This window comes from Balaenoptera physalus (assembly GCF_965194825.1).
Source record: "Balaenoptera physalus genome assembly, chromosome: 14".
Taxonomy (NCBI): domain Eukaryota; kingdom Metazoa; phylum Chordata; class Mammalia; order Artiodactyla; family Balaenopteridae; genus Balaenoptera; species Balaenoptera physalus.
In genome coordinates this window covers 76,416,901-76,438,728 of record NC_138893.1, presented here as the reverse complement: position 1 = coordinate 76,438,728, position 21,828 = coordinate 76,416,901, and the positions used below count along the sequence as shown (strand labels likewise).

The 21,828-nt window shown below is 36.7% G+C and overlaps 1 protein-coding gene across 10 annotated transcripts in view; it reads left to right on the top strand.

Annotated features, from left to right (window-relative positions):
* NRG3 (neuregulin 3) overlaps positions 1 to 21,828 on the top strand; it is a 1,082,617-nt gene that overhangs the window by 480,543 nt on the left and 580,246 nt on the right. The window lies entirely within an intron of this gene.

The following is a 21,828-nucleotide window of genomic DNA, read 5'->3' as shown; positions in this document are numbered from 1 at the left end:
GAAGGAAAACTGAATAACAGTAGACAAGATGTTTCACCTGATCAAGAAAAGGAAGGTTTACTTTTGTATGTAACAATTTAATAGAAATAATTATTTACTCACTTTAGAAGCCTATATTTTTGGTGTGGGATTTAAGCACATATGCTCATACTCAGAAATAATCTCTTCCTGCAGACCTACAGATTGTGGCATAGCAAAGAAACTGCTCAGCTAAGATCTAGAGTCTTAATGTTTACTGTGAACCAAACCCCAGAGACTGTAACTGTGTCCAAAGAAAACTGCATCTTATTTTGACTCTGCTCTCGTTTATTAATTTCAGTCCTTTTTTTTTTTTTTTTGTTTAACACCTCTGATGATGAAATACTCTCCAGCAAGGTGTTGTAAATGAAATCATAGTCCTGTTATAGTCTAGGTAGAGAACAGGGAAAATTCCCAGTGGAGATCAAGAAGGTGTTTAATTGGTTTTTAGAAACAAAAGGTTATATAACTGCTAAAAATCAAGTGGAGGTAAATAGTGGTCTTGTAGACACTGCATCTTTAAGGCTCCATAGAAGAATCAAATTAGCATCTAAAAAAATATTTCCCACCAAGCTTTTATTTCCAGCGCTACCCTGGTAATTTGTTTTTCCTTGCAATTGTATATGCTTCAGTGATCATATATATCCACACCCCTTTCCTTCTCTTTATTTACTCTTCTCATATGACACAGTTATTAAATTAATTATTCCGAATCGTGAAGCATGGAAAATTATGACTTTCTTCTCTCGCTATTGCTATTATAAAACTTTATTCCATGTTGTTTTATTAAGATGGCACAGAGAAATGCTCCTTATAGTTATGAACTTAGAGTGTGTCAGCAAATCCTGTCTGGCTCCACAGGCTGGCTTAGGTTCCTAGTGGACGGTGGCACAGGTTTGGAAGAGCTGATCAGTGATAGTGGCCGATCTCCATAAGAGCCACTGTGTATCCCGTCGCCTTTCATCACCCTTGACATGGTGGCTTTCATGTGACTTGGGCAGTGCCGTTAACATTGACTTCATTTACAAAAGTTACCACCCATTTCTGTCCTCTGAAAACCTGAGCTGAGGGTCAAGGGCAGTGGGAATGGTTCCTCCCCACATTTCTCTTTTCTTGTTATGTTTATTAGATCAATGCAGACACAGGTAGAAAGCACACAGGTAGAAAGCACGCAGGTGACTTGAAGACCTCAAGGGAAAAGCCAAGAATGAGGTACCATTTCAAAGCACGAAGTGCATCCGTGCTCTTATTGATGATCAGCTGTGTGTTAATGTTACCTTTGTCAATCCAGTGGTGTCATACGTGGAAGTGGGCAGTGCCATCAAATAAGTTTGAATTTATAATTGATTGATGAAGGGATGAATCAGAAGCCTCACCTAAAGCAGTGACTTTTGCGATGGTGTTTTACCTCAAGGAAGTTTCAAATCAGGCCCCACCACTATACGCAGGCAGGTCTGATTCATCATTTCAAAAACTGAGGATGTTGAAAAAAACAAAAGAAGTCCTATTTGCTTTTAACATACAGCCTCACTATATTCTCTGTTAATTTCACAGGTGTATTAGTTTGCTAGGGCTGCTGTAACATAGCACTGCAGATTGGGTGGTGTCAACAACAGAAATATATTTTATCACAGTTCTGGAGTCTAGAAGTCTGAGATCAAGGTGTTGGCAGGGTTGTTTCCTTCTGAGGGCCACGAGGGAAGGATCCCTTTCAGGCCTCTCTCCTTGGCTTGTAGATGGCCATCTTCTCTCTGTGTCTTTTCATTTTCTTTCCTCTGTACAAGTCTTTAGTCAAATTTCCTTTTCTTAAAAGGATGCCAGTCATATTGGATTAAGGTCCACTCTAATGACCCTATTTTAACTTGACTGTGTCTATAAAGACTCTCTAAATATGGTCACATTCTGAGGTACTGGAGGTTAGCACTTCAATATTGGTTATTTGGGAGACACAATCCAGTCTATGACAGTAGATCTCAGGTCCAGAAAAATAATCCTTTTGCACATATGTACCTGTCTGATTTTTTTTTTAACATAGACAAGCAGAGATATATCTATGTTTTGGCTGGAACGATGTACATGTATAATAATTTTGGCCTCTGTCTTCATATTTCATGCATATTTCAGCACAGACAACCTGTTATTTAACAGAGTCACAACATAGCTAATCATGACAAAAGACCAGCCTAAGACAGAACTGGAACTCCAATAGGTTAATAGGTGCATATAAATCTCCTACTAGTGCATATGAAGAAATCACACATTGCATGTGTCAGCTATTCATCTCCCAGGCTTTGCTGTGAATAAAAGGCTTACCATTTGTTCCTGCATCAGCCACTTGTAAGAATTCCAATGTAGTTATTAATAATGTGCCATTTTATACAGTACTCTATTTAAGTAGTACGATTCATTTATTTTCCTCCATTCGACAAATGTTTATTGAGCATCTCCTATCACAAAGATACTGTTGAATAAATACATACAGATATGAACTTAAGAATTAAATGGCACTGCACTTTGTAATGCACTTGGAGTAAGTGAAATACTTCCTCTCCAGGAAATAAGGAAAACAAGGGAAATGACTTTCGTGTGATTGGCATGCTACCAGGGCTATCCTTCTGATGCATTACTAACTGGATTTTGTTGCAAGTTAAATAAACCACAAGTTAATAGATCAGAGCAGCAATATTAAGGGGTGTACCTGAATCTAACTCATTTAATAGTTTGCTTTTTACATGTCTCCAAAGATTAAACATTCAAATCTGAGAGAAGTTAAGATTATATATATATTTTTTAGTATTTAAAAAATAAATTGCAATCCAATTGTGAATTGAATCAAGATATCTTTTCCATGTTGTGAAAAATCGATCATGCTGAAACGCTTTTATGTTTCCTTGCCAAGGAAGAATAGTAACAAAGCTACCTAGATCATGCCTGATAGAGATCCTGAAAGTGTATGCCCCAAAATGTTAAAAGTTCGAATCTTGGGATAAGGGAGGGAGGTTTCATGGTTTTCTGCTGTTATTTTCTCACTCTTTAGTGCATTTTCAGATCTTTCAAAAGACTGTTTATGGTAAGAATAGTTAGAAATTATAGAGCAAGCTGATGAAAATTTGAGAGGAATACCAAGATCGTAAAAATAACTGGATAGATTTTAAAGAATAACAAATAAGCAAACTTGGTGTTGCTAAGTTTACAATATAAGTCATAGATTATTGGTTGACTGACTAGGAAACATAGAACCTGGTATGTTGTGGAACTTAGTGTAGAATAAGGAGAGATTCATAAATCAGGGGGAAAATGAGAACCACTCCCACTGGTTGTTTGATAAACTTGGTTGACTGTTAGGTAAACCAAATCAAAGTTGGATTTTTACCTCCTCCTCATATACCAAAAGTTGTTCTTAATGAATTTAAGAGTTAATGTAACAAATAAAGTATTAGGGAAAGCAGTAAATAAAATTACATGTTTATTTACATCAGCAATTGAAAGGACCTTTTGAGCAAAAAGCAATGAAAGGAAAAATTAACAACCTTGACACAACATTGCTTTTTTGATCTGAATATCATAAGTCAGAAACAAAATTGAAAGACAGATAAAGTGTCAGTAAACTGTACAACAAACATGGCAAAGAATCGATATTCTGAGGAAGTCACGTAGATCAATAAGAATAACACTAAAATCTCAGTAGGAAAATGGGCAAAAGAGGGGAACATCCTCTTCCCTTGAAAAGGAATCCAAGTAACCCGTAAGCATGACAAATACTCAGCCTCACAGAGAAATGCAAATTAACTTTTTTTGTTTGCCTATCATATATTTAATGATTTTACAAAGCAGATAGTTTGGTGAGGGTGCAGTAAATCACATCATCTTATTCACTACTTGAGGGAACGTATTTTGTTAAACATCTTCTGTAGGTGATGTTTCAGTGTGTTTCAACACCTTTGAATTTTTTCTAAGAATTTAGCCTACAGAAAATGTATTTTTAAGCATGTTTACCACAGGATTTGTAACAGCAAAACAAACGAATGAAGAAAACCTGAATTTAGAGGTCCATATAAATTAGAATATATCTATACCTTGGATGAATTCAACGTAACTGCAATTTTCAGAATTTTAAGGATATGAAAATGCTCATTACATCATGTTATGTAGAAAAATCAGAATATAAAATTGTAAAGTTGAACATACGATAGCAGTCCAGTTCTGAAAAAAAGCTGAATAAAAAGGCTAATCGGATTTACAGCAATTGTCTTCTTTGAACCTTATGAGTTTTCCAAGATCACTACATTGTACATGTATTTCATTTATGTAACAACTGGTTAAGACACTTGACCCCTGCTTCTCATCTTTCCATTGAGAAAGATAGTGTCCCTGTCTCTGTTAAATCAAGGTCATTATAATTCACTATTATTAGGCTGATAAGAGAACTTTCAATTAAGCCATTCCAGATTAAACACTATCAAGTCCATTAGAATGTGCCTGCTCCTTTTATTAAAAATTCATTTATGCTCTTTATAATAATTTTCCATGCTGAATTCATGTGTTTTGAAACATAAGAAAAAAAATGGATTGAGGAATAGGAAGGTACATCCTACAGAAATGAAGCTGGGTAAGGAAGGAAAGCAAATCACTAGAAACTCCTTGAATCAAAATATCCTTAATAAAAGCAGGATATTCTCTAATATATTTATTTTTATGCCATTTCTAGAAATATTAAGAACTTTGGAAATGGTGCTATTTGTAGCATATTTCACTAGAGTTGAAAGAGGTAGTCAGTTGTAACTGAGAAGATTGCTAGGCATTTGTATGGGCCAAATGTGTTTTCAGGCCAAATTAAGTTAAAAGGATGTATCTCTTCTGAATTGAAGTTCATTAAATGTTGCACCAGCCTTGCTGCAAAAATGGATTTTCAAAACTTTGGAAAGGATAGCATTTGAGCTGAATTTGACCTGTGGTGATCATTTTGGAAATCTATCACGCAATTCATTTGAAGATGCTTGGATCACTTGAAACATGGAACTGCTGGAAAAAGAGGCAAACAGTCCAATAGCAACCACTGCCTGAGGCAATACTTCCATAAAGGGGCTGATGGACTGTGCAGCTAGCTGGGTAAAATGCTCGTAGGAGTTGGTGAGTGGAAGGTGGGAAGCGTTTGAAAGGGGAGGAGAGCCCTACCAGGAACTGCTGTTCTTCACTGTGTCTAGTTCTGCTTCAGTAGGTTTTGAAATCAAAGTTTCCATGTTTAAGAGACTTGATTGGGCACAATGTAATGATATCCCTATGATATACTATATAAAATTACAGGATATCCCTGTCAGTGCTTTGCTCCATCACTTTGGAGGTCCATTAGCTCTTCCACTTAAGGCGGGTCCTCTTTATCCAAAGCTTCTCCAGTAAGTGCTCTGAGAGCGGCCACTAATGATTCCCTGTGGTTGTAGCAAGTCGGGATGGAAATGGGGTTTTGGCACAAGTCCCTGAGCTCCATTGACGGCAGAGAGTGGACGATAAAACGTCTATAACTCCAAGCCTAGTGTCAGAGTCTCTGTAGAGTGGAACTGAATAGCAGGGTAAGAGCCTTAGAAGAATTTTCAAGTTCATCTGGTAATTGTTCAGGAGAATGTTTGCCGCAGCCTAGATGTAATTTGAGTAATGTGCAACAGCTATGTTCATACCAGGTGGTCTACTGACTGCCCTTGAGAAGAAGAAGTGAGCCAGGTTATAACCATGCATCTTTTTCTTCTCTGTGGATGAACTTTGTCAAAATCGTCTTATTAACTCAGAAAGCAAACAAACCAAGAACAACAACACAGGGAACATAATTTGGCAACTTCATGACACTTAGGCAGTGGTTTACTTCTTCTGGTTTAACTTGGCTGCATTCCACCCGAGCTGGTTTTTCTTAAAGGGCTACTGAAATATCAGAGGACCGGAAAAGCACATTTGATAAAGAATAATAACACATCTTTTAGTTAATGGCCAAAGGTTTCTTAACCTTATTTTAATGTTTTCTAACTTGATTGGCAGCTCTCCTTGAAGCATGAAATGGTGTTTCTTGAGGTAGTTGTCATGATTTGGGTTTTTTTTGTTGTATCGAAGAATTGATATACGTTTGTGTTTTTAAATCGCTTCCTTATATGACTTGGGGTAAGAGATACATGAGGCAAATGTGGGTGTTCCAGATGAAAAGACTTGAGTTAAAAGCTCTACTCGGCTTTATACTGGCTGTGTGAGTTTTTTGGCAAGAGATTTAATCAGAACCTTCAGTCCTGTATTTAAAAAAAGAGAGAGAGAGCCATACAATACCTGCCCTACAATGTTGATACAAGAATTGAAAGCAGCAACATATAGAAAAATTCTAAATATATAATAGACGGTATGTAAAATAGTTCTTTCCTCTTCCTCCCTTCTGCTCATATTGAAACCTAACAAAAAGCATGTGTGCTGGAATCCTGTGAGAGAAATTGAGTGGGTATCATCTGCCTATTTAATTAGGAGACTTAGGCTTAAAAGGGGGAGATCAGTTGACTTGTGCCAGGGCTTCAAGCTGGGTACTCAGAGTTTCCCAGCACACAGCATTCAGCTTTGACCCACCAGTGGAAGTTAAAGAAAGCTCACCCAGAAACTTATTTAAAAACACAATAATACCTGATCATGGGCAAGAACACTTTTCAGAATCAAGGATCATTGTAGCTCTTCAAGCAATAAGTTTAGGAGCAAAGCAGGGACAAGAAGCCACCTTTTGTTAGGGGAATTCTCCCTGTTGACAATTCGTGAAGAGAGGAATCCCCTCTTACTCTTCAGGCCGCGCAGGCTGAGGACCCTTCAGGTATCTCCTCTACGGCAATGCTGGTTCTGCCACCCTGGGCACCTTCCTGCATGCAGGGGTCACAGAGTCAGAATGCTGTGATTGCATATGCTGCAGTTTGCGTGGAGTATAGATTATTTTTACTAAGTTTATTTAAACAACTAAGAACATATATCCATAAATATCATTTTAGATAGTGATGGTCTGTTTGTATAGATGTGAACAGTACTAACCATCGTCCCACAGACCCTGCTGGGCAGGTTCCTCAGGCAAACATTCCAGTGAAAACCTTCTCAGATCAGGACAATGATGGCTCAGATGTTCTGCCTAATCTTCTGGAGCAGTGAGGGAGTTTGCAGCACTCTGCCACACTCTGTCTACTATTGAGAGGTCTCTTGCTCTAGCCTCAGTTTTAGAGCATTGGGCAGCATTTCACCTTCCTGAGGATGGTATTTCTTTCCAATTAACTTTGGTCTGGGCATCTTTTAAAAAATATAAAAGATGATTTAAGGACCTAATCACATTGTCTCTGCATATACCAAAATGTCAGTCTTTGTGTACTCTAATCATTATACCCAAATGGAAGAGCATCAGCAAATCTACCTGATAGAATAAACCCAGGGAATGTCTATATGGTGCTTCCTATGTATCAGGCACCCATAGCAGCCCTGGAGAGAGGTTAGTAATGACTGAGGCCAAGGGCATTTTTCAGGTTATACAGCAATGGACCCAGGACTCAGACTAAGCAGGCTGACTCCAGGGTCTATGCACTTAACCTCTCCACTAACATCTTTCCTTTAAAATCCTAGTGGTCCAGGAATCCTAAGATCCCAACTGCTTAAAAATAAATCATATAAACTCTGGTTATCTTTTAAGATATCACAGTATTGGTTAAATATATACATATATTTATAATTATATATAAGTAATATATACATATTTAAATTCCCCAACATATTATAATCTGAGTGACCATATAGATTGTCTTCCGAACCCAAAAATGTTTGAGATGTAATGGACAGTTTTAATAATTTCTTCTGTAAAATAAGCATAGACCAAGAATGCCCTGAGCTAAATAGGATATATTATTGCCCTAATTTTAATTTAGACAAAACTCAATTTCCTAGAAAAGCAGACCATCATTTGCTATATGTATGCTATGTGTTTTTCATAGTATAAATGTCACGATATTATACAACCTCTGTATTATTCCCACTTTCCCCCAGTCAGCTGAGAGTTCCCTGAGTCACTAAGTATCTGCAGGGTCTGGATAAGAAGGCAGAGCAGGGTCTCTCCACCGTACTCCAAATCTGTGTAAGTACACGCCAACATCCAATTAGTGTTCTCTTCAGTTACCAATATACCTAGCTATTATTTGTGAAAACTAAAAAAAATGATGGGAGAACCAAGCCTTCCTTGTTTTACAGAACATAGTCAGTGTTTCCGAAGTTTATCTGGGAGTTCATCTCTAACTCTGTTTAACTTTTTATGATTACAGCTATTCTGGTGGTTTTATGAATACCAGGAAAACAGCTTGAAGCAAAAAATCAATCCTATATACACCCAAGCGCAGACACACAGAGTGTACATATATGCTATACTTCCTAGGTAGTCAATGCAGGGTACTGAGATTCAATAGCAAACAAAACAAAATGGTTCCTTCCTTTACAGAACTTTCTGTTAGCTGGAGCGCCAAGAAGTCAAAACAGTCTAGCATTACAGGATGCCGTGATGGGCAAACACTGACCGTCACTGGGCACTAAAACTCATACTTGGGATAATAAGGAAATCCTTACCAGACTGGTAAACTTGGAGGAAATATCTTCAGCAAGTATATTTACATACAATCCCCCTTGCAAATTAAAACAAACAAACGAACAGGAAATCAAAGATAAAATTAAAATAAGGAATAGGAAAAAAATGAAAGTAGTAAACATGAGTTGAGGAATATCTTGTTTGGAGATATATGTCATATTTGAGTGATATAGAATGCGTTTTTAGATATATATATATGCCATATGTGAGTGGTATAAGATTTAGTCCTACATACACTAAAAAATAAATGTCAGTTTTATACATTATTCCCATCCTTCCACCAATGTTTGTTAAGCATATTCAATGTTTCAGGTCCAGGTGGTAGGAATATAGTGATGAATGTTCTCAGAAAAAATCCTAAGAAAACAGTTAAGAAGGACATTTTCTGGTTCAATTCAATGTGACAAGTTCTGTGATCTGTATCATCCTATCTATATGAACTATATGTGCATAGCTCATATCTGCATAGAAGAATCCAAAACCCAATGGTCCTGAAGCCAGGGAGAGCTTGTGAGAGGAAGTAACATATGAACTTGCATTTGGAAAGATAAGAGCCTACTCTTTTCTTTTCTTTTCTTTTTTTTTTTTTTAAATCTTTATTGAAGTATAGTTGCTTTACAATGGTGTGTTAGTTTCTGCTTTATAACAGAGCCTACTCATTTCTTATTTTGAAGCCTGCTCTTGTTTGCCAGCAAAGGCATGGAGAGTTGAGCTGTTTTGGGGGAAAATTCCCTTCAAACCACAAGGAGGAGATTTAAAATTATTTTAGATGCAATTAAGAATAATCAGTTTCATATCGTAAATTCTTTATGCAATTGGTCACTTCTTTTCTGAATTATTTCCTTGAGTTATTTCCTCTCTTGTGTCCAGGTAGTTCTCTAAAACATATCAAGGCATGATGACATTTTAAATTCCATTCCCTCAAACTCAGAATTTTTATGGTTAGTGGAAAGAGCAGACAAGAGTATGGTTTTTCAAACTTAATATGTGTCACATTAATTAAATTATGAAATCAAGATTCGTTTTCTTTATCCAAAATTAATTTATGATTTGTATCTATATATATGAAATATTTGCAGACTATGTAATAGCTGCAATCTAAAAATCAATTTATTAACATCTTAGGTATTAGAAATGATTTTCCAGCACTAAAATTTTCCTAACAAATTAAACACATCCATTCAAGGTGCCTTGACCATGGATCATTGTTGAATTATTCAGGGAAAATGTAAGGAAATTACATTTAAAGTTACTTACTGTCATGTTCAAGTAAAATGTCCTACATTTCCCCAATTTAAAAAGTATTTCTTTTCTCTAGGAGAGCTGTGAGGCTCACAGGAGGGCAAAGTAAGGTAGACATGTAGGGTTTCCCTTATAATGAGTCAGAGCATTTTGGCATAAACAGTGACACTTACATAAGGCAGAAACCAGAAAAAGAAAGGTCGTGAGAGTTCCTAAAATGGGGCGACTTTCTAGATGACCAAAGACTAGTTTCTCATTTAAACACATCATAAATGCAGTTAGAGCTCACATTGGGGAAAGGAGTTATCATTTCAACAGCAGACTTCATTAAACAAACAGACCCCAGGCTTTGAGGCAGATGAGTGCTCCAAGACGGAAGTATGAAGAGACTAAAATGATGCCAAGAGGCCAGCATGCCCTGAGCCTGGCCTCCCTGGAGTCCTCTGACAGCACATTGATCCCAATGACCCTGTACTCCTGAAGGGCAGAAATTCAATTAGGAACTCTCAGCTTTGAGTCCTGGGAAGGAGGGGCATGTGCGTCAGGGGGAGGGCTCCACTGCTAGAGGAAAACCATTTTCCAGCAGTTATAAAGCAGAGGCTAATAATAGAACGAGGGAGAGTGAAAAACACTAAGTTGGAAAGAACTGGCAGAAAGGATGAACTGTTAAGGCATCAACTTTAAATAAGGTCATAATTTTGCTACACTTTGGGGTGTTCTCTTAGGCTAATTTACAGCCACAATTGAAGTCACGCGGGAGCCTTACTCTCTTTGACAAGGTTTGATTTTCAGTGCTCTGGAAAGCTGTTTTCTTTCTGCTTGGGTTAGCATATGTGAAAGAAATAATGATTGTGTTAATGCTATTAAATAGTGGCTCTGATCTCTTCCCCCCACAAGCGAACCAAAACATTATCTGGATGTATGAAATGATTCATTTGTGAACAAAACTTCTGTTTCTATTATAATGTTCCTGTTCACCTGCCTGACTCTCCCACTAGGCTGTGAGTTCATCTTTGCTTCTGGAACCTGCCACCTACTCAGTAAAAATAAATTTTATGAATGAAAAGAACCCTTGACAATAGCTACCACCCACATTTTTGAGAGGACAAATGTGAGGTGTTAATAGGGAGACAAAAATGCTAATAGCCGTCTTCCATCTCACACTTAGTAAGTGCAAGGCAGAAGTTTCCAGCCTTTGTACACTATTTCCTGATTGCCTGCCTAGTCCTCATGTTAAATATGCAAAAGAATGTCCTATCCCCATTTGATGTCGAGAAGGAACCTTGGAGAGGGAAGGTAGCTGCTTCAAGGACATCCAGCCAGTAGGTGGCAGGATTGAGCACCAATCTCAGTTCTGTTGGACTCAAGCTCTTGGTCTTCTAACCTTGTCAGGCTTACACTGTTGTAAAATCATCAAGGTTGAAGGTTAAAAATGTAGATTCTCAGGCTCCTCCTCTGAATTTTCCAGTTCAGGTCTTCAGACAGCCCCCAAGAAGCAATTGTACATTCAGATGATTCCATTATGGAGACAAATTTGGGAAGCAGTGAATGAGACTCGTGTTTCTCAAACTTTAATGAGTGGGTGAATCCTCTGGAGATATTGTTCAACTGAAAATTCATGTCGAGTAGGTCTGGGGTGAGGCCTGAGAGTCTGTATTTCTAATCATATCCCAGGTGATGCCCATGTTGCTGGCCCCATGGGTCATACATAGAGCAGTGAGGAACTAAATCAGTCTTGCTGCCCGGCACACGATGCAACCCTTATCCCTGTCCCAGGGGGCTTTTCATAATTCTGCCACTACGATGCATCCTCCAGCCATATGCAGCTCAGTAATTAAGTCGGAGCAAGATTTTCTGCATATACTTGAGAATATGTTTGTGAAGCCTTGGAAACCCTTATTTATCTCTACTAGTTAGCTTGTTAATTCACATATCTGCTAAATGAGAATTCCTGGGTACCAGCAACATGATGTCATCCTATGCCCATCCCATCCACAGCAGTTTTATAAGCCAGCACCTCATCAGGTTTCTTGTTATATCAGGGGGATTTTATATACGACATCTCTGATTCAGAGGTTTAGGCTAGACAATTAGTATTCTTCCCAAGGAGTAGAAAGTTCAAGTTGGGGGAAACTGTTCTCTGCAACCTTCTGAGAAATGGATACAGCACTTGTTAAAAGTTGGCAATAATCATATTTCCCCAGGAATTTAGTTCAACCAAGATAATTCATCTGAGGCTTTTAAAAAATATATTATTTTCAAACTAAGAAAGCCATCATGTGTAAACATGACAAAATGCTAAGCAGGTTTTACAGTGGAAGACTAAATTTTCAAAAGGACTGCTCTGATTTATCAAAAATGGTGATGTTCTACATCTAGGCTCTGCTGCTTCCTCACTATGTGACATTTGGTAATATCTTACCTTCTGTGGATCTTGATTTCTTCATTGTGAAATAGCATGATTGGAGATAATTTCTAAGGTCACTTCCAATTTTAAGATCGGGTGAAGAAACTGAGTGATCTCTTGCATTTTCACCTTTGTCAGTAAACACTACGTGTTTTACTGAATTTCTGTCAAAGGAAAACAGAAGGATTTCAGAAAGAGCAAATATTTCCAGAAGAAAACATAGCTATTCTGTTGTTTGAGGTACAAAAGATGAAATTCTAAATTAAGAAAGGCATGATTCTCTCAGAAGAGGCAGCACAAAGCAAACCTATTACTTACTGCTGCCAGTGCTTTCCGGACTGGCGTGTCCATGTGCTCACCTGGTGAATTTTTTTTTTTTTTTTTTTTTTAAATTTATTTATTTTTGGCTGTGTTGGGTCTTCGTGGCTGCACGCAGGCTTTCTCTAGTTGTGGCAAGCAGGGGCCACTCTTCGTTGCGGTGCACGGGCTTCTCATTGCGGTGGCTTCTCTTGTTGCGGAGCACGGGCTCTAGAGCACAGGCTCAGTAGTTGTGGCGCACGGGCTTAGTTGCTCCGTGGCATGTGGGATCTTCCTGGACCAGGGATGGAACCCATGTCCCCTGCATTGGCAGGCAGGTTCCTATCCACTGCACCACCAGGGAAGCCCTACCTGGTGAATTTTTTTAAAAATTCAGGACAAGAATAAAGACACAGATGTAGAGAATGGACCTGAGGACACTGGGAGGGCGAAGGGTAAGCTGGGACGAGGTGAGACAGTGGCATAGGCATGTATACACTACCAAATGTAAAATAGATAGCTAGTGGGAAGCAGCCGCATACCACAGGGAGATCAGCTCTGTGCTTTGTGACCACCTAGAGGGGTGGGATAGGGAGGGTGGGAGGCAGACGCAAGAGGGAGGAGATATGGGGATATATGTATATGTATAGCTGATTCACTTTGTTATAAAGCAGAAACTAACACACCATTGTAAAGCAATTATACTCCAATAAAGATGTTAAAAAAAAAAAAAGGTTAATATAGGAGAGAAAAATAATGCCAGCAAATTTGTCATGCTTCAAGCTAAAACTAAGATTACAATATAAAAATTGAAAAGGCTGCATTGGTTAGGATTGCTCTCGGATGCAAATTAAAATTTAGCTAGAATGTGTTAAAAAAAAAAATTCAGATTCTGATTCAGTAGGTCAAGGGCGGGGCTAAAATTCTGCTCTTCTAAAAAGCCTCTGGGTGCCATGGTGTTTCTGGTTGTGGACCCGGCTTTGGGTAACATAGCTCTATGCCCATGTGCTTCAACCTTAGCTGCATGGTAGAATCACCCAGGAGGACTCAGCATTCACATGCCCAGGCCACATGTAGAACAAACACATCTGGATTTCTGTAAGTGGGACTTAGAAATCTATATTTTTAAAACTCCAATGGGCAGCCAACATTGAGAGTCACTGATCTATATGCTGTCATAAGCCCTCTTCTTTGCTTCCCTGATCACTGACAACTTTGGGTTTATCAAAAACACTTTCACCACAGTGTTAGTAGATTCAAAACAGGTACTTTACCCTAGCTGCTACCATACCAGTAGATCAAATCAACCATGCCAAGAGATGACGCTATTCCTCTAGCAGTGTTCTTTCCAGTCTGTGCCTATATACTCAGACAATTCCGTGGTAGTCTCTAGAAAGCAGGCCAACCTTGTATTCTATTCCCCATGCCCCCACACCATCATCCCTCATGGGCATATTTCCATGTGGCTCCATGTGTCTCCACAATTGTCACTTTCAAGTTACTTACTATTGTCCTGGTAGTCATGGTACCCATATTTAGCAAAGCGTTCCATGGAGGCATGTTTAGAAAATTTCTAATTGTTCTTTCCCTTTCATTCTCTCTCTCTCATTCTTTCTCTTCCATCTAGCCTTCCATACACATTGACTGGGCACTCATTCTCTGTCAAGCCTGTGCTAGGTGCTTCAGTGAAATTTGTGCATAGATGGAATACTTTTCTTGTGCTGCTTCTTTGGAATTGAAACCTAGAAGTGAAATTGCTTGGCCCAAGGGTATGACCATTTTCATGGCTCTTGACCCAAGAATATCTTGCCTGCATCGGGTAGTTGAGATTCTATTTGCTAATTTAGTAAGTGTAAGCTTGCCCCTTAATATTATCTAATGCCCGTGTCTTTAATAAGCACTTTCCTTTATCCTTTATGTGACTATTATGTGAATTTATATTTTATTTTTAGTTAACAAGTAAATTTTTGAAGGCAATGGCAAAATAATAGGGAATATTAAGCAAGTAATGTTCATTTTATGCACGTATTATATACCTTGATCTGTAGAAGCTTCCATCTCATTCTCGGTATGTGCAAGCACAATAAGTTGCTTTGTAGCAAACATTCTTTTATATAAGCAGGCCCTCTTAATTTTTTAAGTATGAGACAGTCTGGTAGGATGAGAGTAAATCATTTGTATGCATCTGTGTGTGCTTGTTGTTTGTGTGTGTGTGTGTGTGCGTGTGCGTGTGTGTGTGTGTGTGTGTGTGTGTGTGTATTAGCCTGCCCCTGCCTGGACCCCTTGGAATGCAGAATTCTCAAGAAGAATAAGCAGTTAATATCATAAGGAGCTCAAGGCATTTTAGGAGAGAAGAGATCAAGAACCAAAATCATGCTCCTCCAAATTCAAAGTGAAGGGGACTTGTCTGGGTAGAAGAGAGTGATCTGGTTAAGATTCACAGCAGGAAGGGACACCAAAAGCTCTAAAGGTGAGCTCCCAAGGAGAAGGCAGAAGAGTAAGAGTGGTGACCCAGGCTCTAATTTACAGCCTAGAAACTAAGCTGATTTTGTATTATCATATAGTGGAGGTGGAACATTCTCTTCTGGCTCCTCTACTTTGGGATTTTGAGTGGGAGTTAAAAAAAAAAAAAAAAAATCCTATCATCCTGGGAAGCAGAGAGACTAACCCCTCTTGGCTGGAATTTCTGCAAGCAAAGCTTCCAAGTCTTGATGGATTAGGATACTTTGAAGGGTTACCGGTTTCCTCAATGGTGCCACCTTGTGGCAAAGACTACAGTAACAACGCTTGTAGCTGATAGAACTTAGCCTTCTTCCTCCACCAGGTGTTTGAACTAAAAAGGGGTGGGGGAGGGGGGCAGAAAGATTTGGCCCATCAAATGAAAGGGAAAATCTTGGGCTTTCAGCCACTAATGCCACTAATAGTAGTTGGGGACTTGAGAACTTTCTATAACTGTTTATGGAGGATTGTTTTGTTTGTTTCTCTGGTTTGTTCAGAAGGATCAGTTTAGTTGCAGGGGAGAGAACTAATGGAAGGAGGAGTTATACTTGTAACTTCCCTCACATTAGCCTAGAGGAGCTCTGGAGAGACAGCACCAACATAGGGCAAACACGGTGAGCAACCCCTGTGGAAAACCGCTGATGGGGAGAGAGAGTTTTGAACTTTCCAGTATGTGCTGTCAGAAGCCTAGAGTAGGAGACAGCTGGGATGGCTGTGGGGTAACCTGGGAAAAGAGCTGCTGAAAGCTTGCTCTTGCTTTTCCCCATCTGTGGTGGCGCCTGGTGTACTGGTATTCACACCAGCGTGGCTCAGGCTCTAAGGCTGAGGCCACTGATAAAATCAGGGCAGTGCACGTGGCTGGGGAACAGAAGGAACAGGTGAGTACTCATTAGGCTCAGGCAGTCATTCCTGTGTCTTTCTTTCTCCAAACCCCCAAGAGTGATGGGTTACACTGAAAAGAGTGGTTCTTCCTAAGGATGCTTCCCCACTGGACGACTGAGGTTGAAACCTGGATCTGAGGAATGGTGTGGTAGGAGAGAGCGACATTAACTGCGGATTCCTGGCGCCTGGGAGTCTCACTTTCAAGCTCATTTTACCTCCGTTCTAATTCTTGGAGGTCTGCAAGTCTGAGAATGTCTAGCCTTTGTCCCTGCTCCATTTTCATTGCCTGAAAAGTGAGCTAACACTTTTGGGGGAAAATGAGCTTCACATCCCTCATCAATGACCGAGGAGCAAAGCTATCTTAAAAGAGCATGAATTAAAGAAAGCCTTTAGATTAAGAAAGGAGGCTGAGGCAATGATCTAAAGAAATACCGGTAGCGAGAATTTAAAGAGGAAATAAAGATCGAGTTGAAGGAGGTAAATCACAAGATTTATTTGCTAGTGGAAGAAGAAAGGTATGAGGGAAAGAGGAGATTCAAGGAGACTTGACAAATTTCTGGTTTGGGCATCTGGACAGCATCATTCATTGAGCTAACAAAACTAAAACAAAAACAAAAACACCAAACGTGATCAAAAATTATCACTTCATCACTTACTAGCTTTAAGAATAGCAAAATTCATTTAACTTTCCTCTAGTCAGTTTTCTCATCTGTAAAGCGGGTATGATAATAACTACCTGCTCAGTAGAATTGTTGTGAGGATTAAACTTGAACTATCCTGGACATGCCAGAACACATGGTCATTTTGTATATTGAAAAAATGATAAAACAGCCAAATCATTTTTGAAGAATCCTTTCCTTTCTTGTGTTAATGTGTTTCTTACTTTTGTATGTGTGTGTGTATGTGTATAATGTATGAACTTTTTCTTGAGTGTGGTTTAAATAATATTTCCTCTTATATGCCATTCCACATTGCTTTAATTAACTTTGCTTTTGAGTGGGTTTTAATATCTGGTACTACAATTTATTTTTTCTTCACTGTTCTACTTTATCTGACTATACTTTGATATCCTTAAATTGTAACACCCCATTAAGTTTTATGTTTATTTGTATTACTTTTAAAGAAATACAGTCCCATTTTGTTATGTTTATAGAATGCAGATTAAAAAGAAAAAAAGAAAAAGCAGTGGCAATACCAGCCTCCAGGGAGAAGTGCTATTAATATTTTTGCCCATAGACTTAGAGTCTTGGCTAGAGATATTCATTTTTATAATATTTCATGTTTTCCTCCACATAAGTGGCATTTCTATTCATTTATTCAAGTGCTTCTGCAATACTCTTTTGATAATCTATAGATTTATTTTTGTTTTCATCCACAGTCCTTGTTGATGATTTTAAACCTATATTTTTTTATTGCTTAACTAGTAGTATACAGTAGCCCTTATATATATATATATATATTTTTTTTTATAATGATATAGGAAAGGTACTAATTTTTGTATTTTTATCTTATATCTAGATACCTATGGACTAAACATTTCTGTTAGTCAGAATGTTAGTTGCCATTTGCAAGCTTGTAATCATGCAGGATGAAAATAATTCATCTTTTGCCTTACAAGCTTCCATTATTAAGTGTTCTTATTTGTTTTTCACACATTATTTTATTGATTTAACAGTCTAAACTGATATTAAATCAAATAGTTTATTAAAAATATTTTTATTTTGTACCAGACTATAAAGAGTTAGTCCATATATTTCAATATATTTTTATTGGGTATGGATAAATATTTGTGCATAGACCTTTTTATCAAAACACATCTAATGGAATGCTTTATTCTTATTAACCTATTCATACAGTGTATTAAACTAATAGTTTTGCCTGTATAGAAATATCCTCACATTCATAGCGTAAATTTAATACTATTGCTTAATTGCAACCACTAATAATGTACTTAAGATTTTAATTTAATATTCATTAATGCAATTGGCCTGGCTTAAATTTTTATTAAAGTTCTATTATGTTAGATATGTTTTACTTCACAGAATACCTTAAAAAAGGCTCCATTTATTTCCCAAATTTCAGAGCAATTTGTGCAACAGCTATATTAAGGTTGCTTTGTATTTTAAATGAATTTACTAATAAATGAACCTACCAGGATCCCTTTCAGTAGCATAGTTTTTTGACAGTCTTGTTGCTATCTTTCTCTTTTCTATAACTCAGGAAAGTATTGTCCATTTATTTCGTAATTTTATTGTACAATTTAAATATATTTATATATCTCCTTCTTTTTAAATGTTTTTTTTCCCAGTTGAGTGCATTTATTAGGCCATTAAATATATTCTCAAAATTTCAATGAATTTTAGCTATTTTTTTCACTTATTAAAATTATTTGTTTTTACCTTTTTTAAAACTTTTTAAGCATTCACTTCATTATTTGTGTAATTTTGGTTAAATTAGGTTAAAAGCTTTATTTTCTTTTTCTTTCTAATAACAGAAGTACTTCACACTATGACTTTTTTTGTGTGAGCTGCATATAATTTTTTTTTTAAATAGGACTTTCCTGTGCCCCAATTTCCATCGTGACCCAATTGTTATTTGGCAAAGAGATTAAAAATATAAAAGGAGAGAATATTGTTTAAAATTATATTTCAAAAGTTTACATCACTGTTGTCTGAGATTGTGATCTTTATAGATCACATATAGACCACATTTGTACATCTACATTGCTAAATATGCTGATCTTGGAATAAGTAAGGATTTTCATCATGGACGAATTAGTAGCCTTTTTTTCTAAATGTTTCATTAAAAAGGCAATTTATTAACTCAAAGATGCAACATTCAAAATCTTTCTATTTAATTACCCTTGTTAATGATGCTGCTCATATCCTTTATGCCATTATTTTTACCAATCAGATGTGTTTATGGTCATTTGTCTCACATGTACTTAAAAAATGATTTTACAGCACGACTAAACATTAATCTGCTATTCATTTCAAATAAAACCTTTTTGACATAGTTAATTTTGAGTATAATTTTATCACTATAAGCTGCCATCATTAATTTACTTAACACCTTAATTCTATTATATTAATATTGACAAGCTTATTTAATTTTATTCACATTTGAGTGGTCTTTTTTTTTTCCACTATTAAAAATACTTATTTCTATTTTTTAGGTTTTTCTTTATACATGACTCGTGGGATTTTGTTTTGTTTTAATAAACTTTGTATCTGTTTAGATGTATGTGTTTATTATACCTATTTTCTCCTCAGTCAAGACTAACAGTAATAGTTAAAAATTCTCTTGGAGAAAAGATATAAAAAGTAATTCTGGAACAGGAAACACGTGGATAATACACAAAGTAAATGGAATGATATTCACTTATAGGTGACATTTCAAAAACCACATGGACCAAGCTTTTTTCCCTTTTCCAAAACGTTGCTCAGAGGTTCCACTCATCACTGAGCTGAGTCAGATTAGGCATAACTAAAATGGAGAGAATCCATTCAAAGAAGGAGGGACAATGTTTCATAAGCAAGTGAATCATAATACTTCACTACTAATGGAAATTGTTACTATAAAATTTTTTCTATTTATTTATTTTAATTTTTAAAAATTTTATTGGAGTATAGTTGATTTACAGTGTTGTGTTACTTTTTTGCTGTGCAGCAAAGTGAATCAGTTATACACATACATATATCCACGCTTTTTTAGATTCTTCTCCCATATAGGCCATTACAGAGTATTGAGTAGAGTTCCCTGTGCTATACAGTGGGTCCTTATTAGTTATCTATTTTATGTATAGTAGTGTGTATATGTCAAACCTAATCTCCCAATTGATCCTTCCCCCCCTTTTCACCCTGGTAACCATAAGATTGTCTCCTACATCTGTAACTCTATTTCTGTTTTGTGGACAAATTCATTTGTACCATTTTTTTTTAGATTCCACATATAAGTGATATTGTATGATATTTGTCCTCTGTCTGACTTACTTCACTTAATACGACAGTCTCTGTGTCCATCCATGTTGCTGCAAATGGCAATATTTCATTCTTTTTCATGGCTGAGTAATATTCCATTGTATATATGTACCACATCTTCTTTATCCATTCCTCTGTCGATGGACATTTAGGTTGCTCCCATGTCCTGCCTATTGTAAATAGTGCTGCAATGAACATTGGGGTGCATGCATGTTTTTGAATTATGGTTTTCTCTGGGTGTATGCCCAAGAGTGTGATTGCTAGATCATATGGTAGCTCTATTTTTAGTTTTTTAAGGAACCTCCATACTGTTCTCCATAGAGACTGCAGCAATTTACATTCCCACCAAGAGTGTAGGAGGGCTCCTTTTTCTCCACACCCTCCTCTCCAGCATTTATTATTTGTAGACTTTTTGATGATGGCCATTCTGACTGATGTGAGGTGATACCTCAGTGTAGTTTTGAGTTGCATTTCTCTAATTTTAAGTTGATGTGGTTTTAGATACAAAGATAGAATACAAATTTTGTTTAAAAATGCTTAATGAGGTGTGTTTATAAAGTGAATTGCCCTAATGGAAATTGTAAAGAGATAAAAAAGGAAGGGAGGGAGGGGGGACAGGAGGGGAAGGAAGGAAAGAAAGAAAGAAAAGAAAAAAAAAACTAAATATCATGTTTTAGGTATTAAACCACATTTCTACTTCTCAAATTGTCTTTCACTGAACATCCATTAATTTTTGCAATAAGAAGTATTTTATTTTAAAACTACTTTAACTTTTGGATATATATTGAGCAATAGTAGTGAATTGTATTTCAGCTGGAGCAAAAACAATTGTGTGAGTAAAATCATTTTTCCACAAGGCTTTTACATGAGATATAAATTGTTATAATAGTTTAAGCACATTTGTTTACTTTTATCTCCCATGAATCTACCCTTTCTGTTGTAGAACAATAAGTCTAACATGTTGGGGCATTTTTTTTAAAGGCCATGAAAAAGAAAAGGTTTTCATTAATAATTGTTTATAAGCAGCAAAACTTCAACTATCTAAATCCTCAAGCATAGAAATATTCCTCTGGTGTTTGGATATATGTACAATTATTTTTAGTGTGGCTCCTTATTAATGGTCCTTTTATGCAAGGAGATAAGGGACGCAGACATTAAAAATAAAATGACATGAATTTATTTAGATATTAAATTGTTAGTTGTGTATTTGCCTAGTATCATAATGAGGGTGTGTTGAGCTTGAGAGTGAAATATTCAGCCTAAATCTTATTATGTCATCATAAATTTTGGTTTAAAACATGGAGTATAGACAAAGTCTTCATAGATGCATTTTTAAATTTTTTTCCTCTTCTTGAACAGTTTCCCATTTTATCTGGAGAATTCTTATAAAATGTTTAATTTAGAGGTCACACAAAAGTATTATTGACTCATTTTGAAGATATTTTCACTATTTTCCTTTATACTCTGAAACATCCACTTTTTCAATGTCGCATTAAACAGAAATTAACTGTCCAGCAATATGTTTTATAAAATCACTTCTTTGGAGCTGTTGTTCTAAACACAAGAGTTAATTCGATCTTGGCAGTTTTTTTTCTAATGTACCATACCATATTTCATCTTCCCCAGTTACTTTACCAGCTTTAGCCTTATTCTTTTTCTTTGCTCATAGGAAATAAAAACCATTAACTTTTTTTTTTAACTTCTATATAAGTATTGACTTGTTTTAAACAAAGTGATATTTTCTCATAAAACAAAAATATAAATATGCTGTCATTCGAATCTCTTCATTGTCTAAAAAATTGTATTTTCAAGAAAGATTACACACAGGTGCTTTGATTGACATTCCTATTTCCACTTATTCATGTAATAGCGCTGCCAGGCTG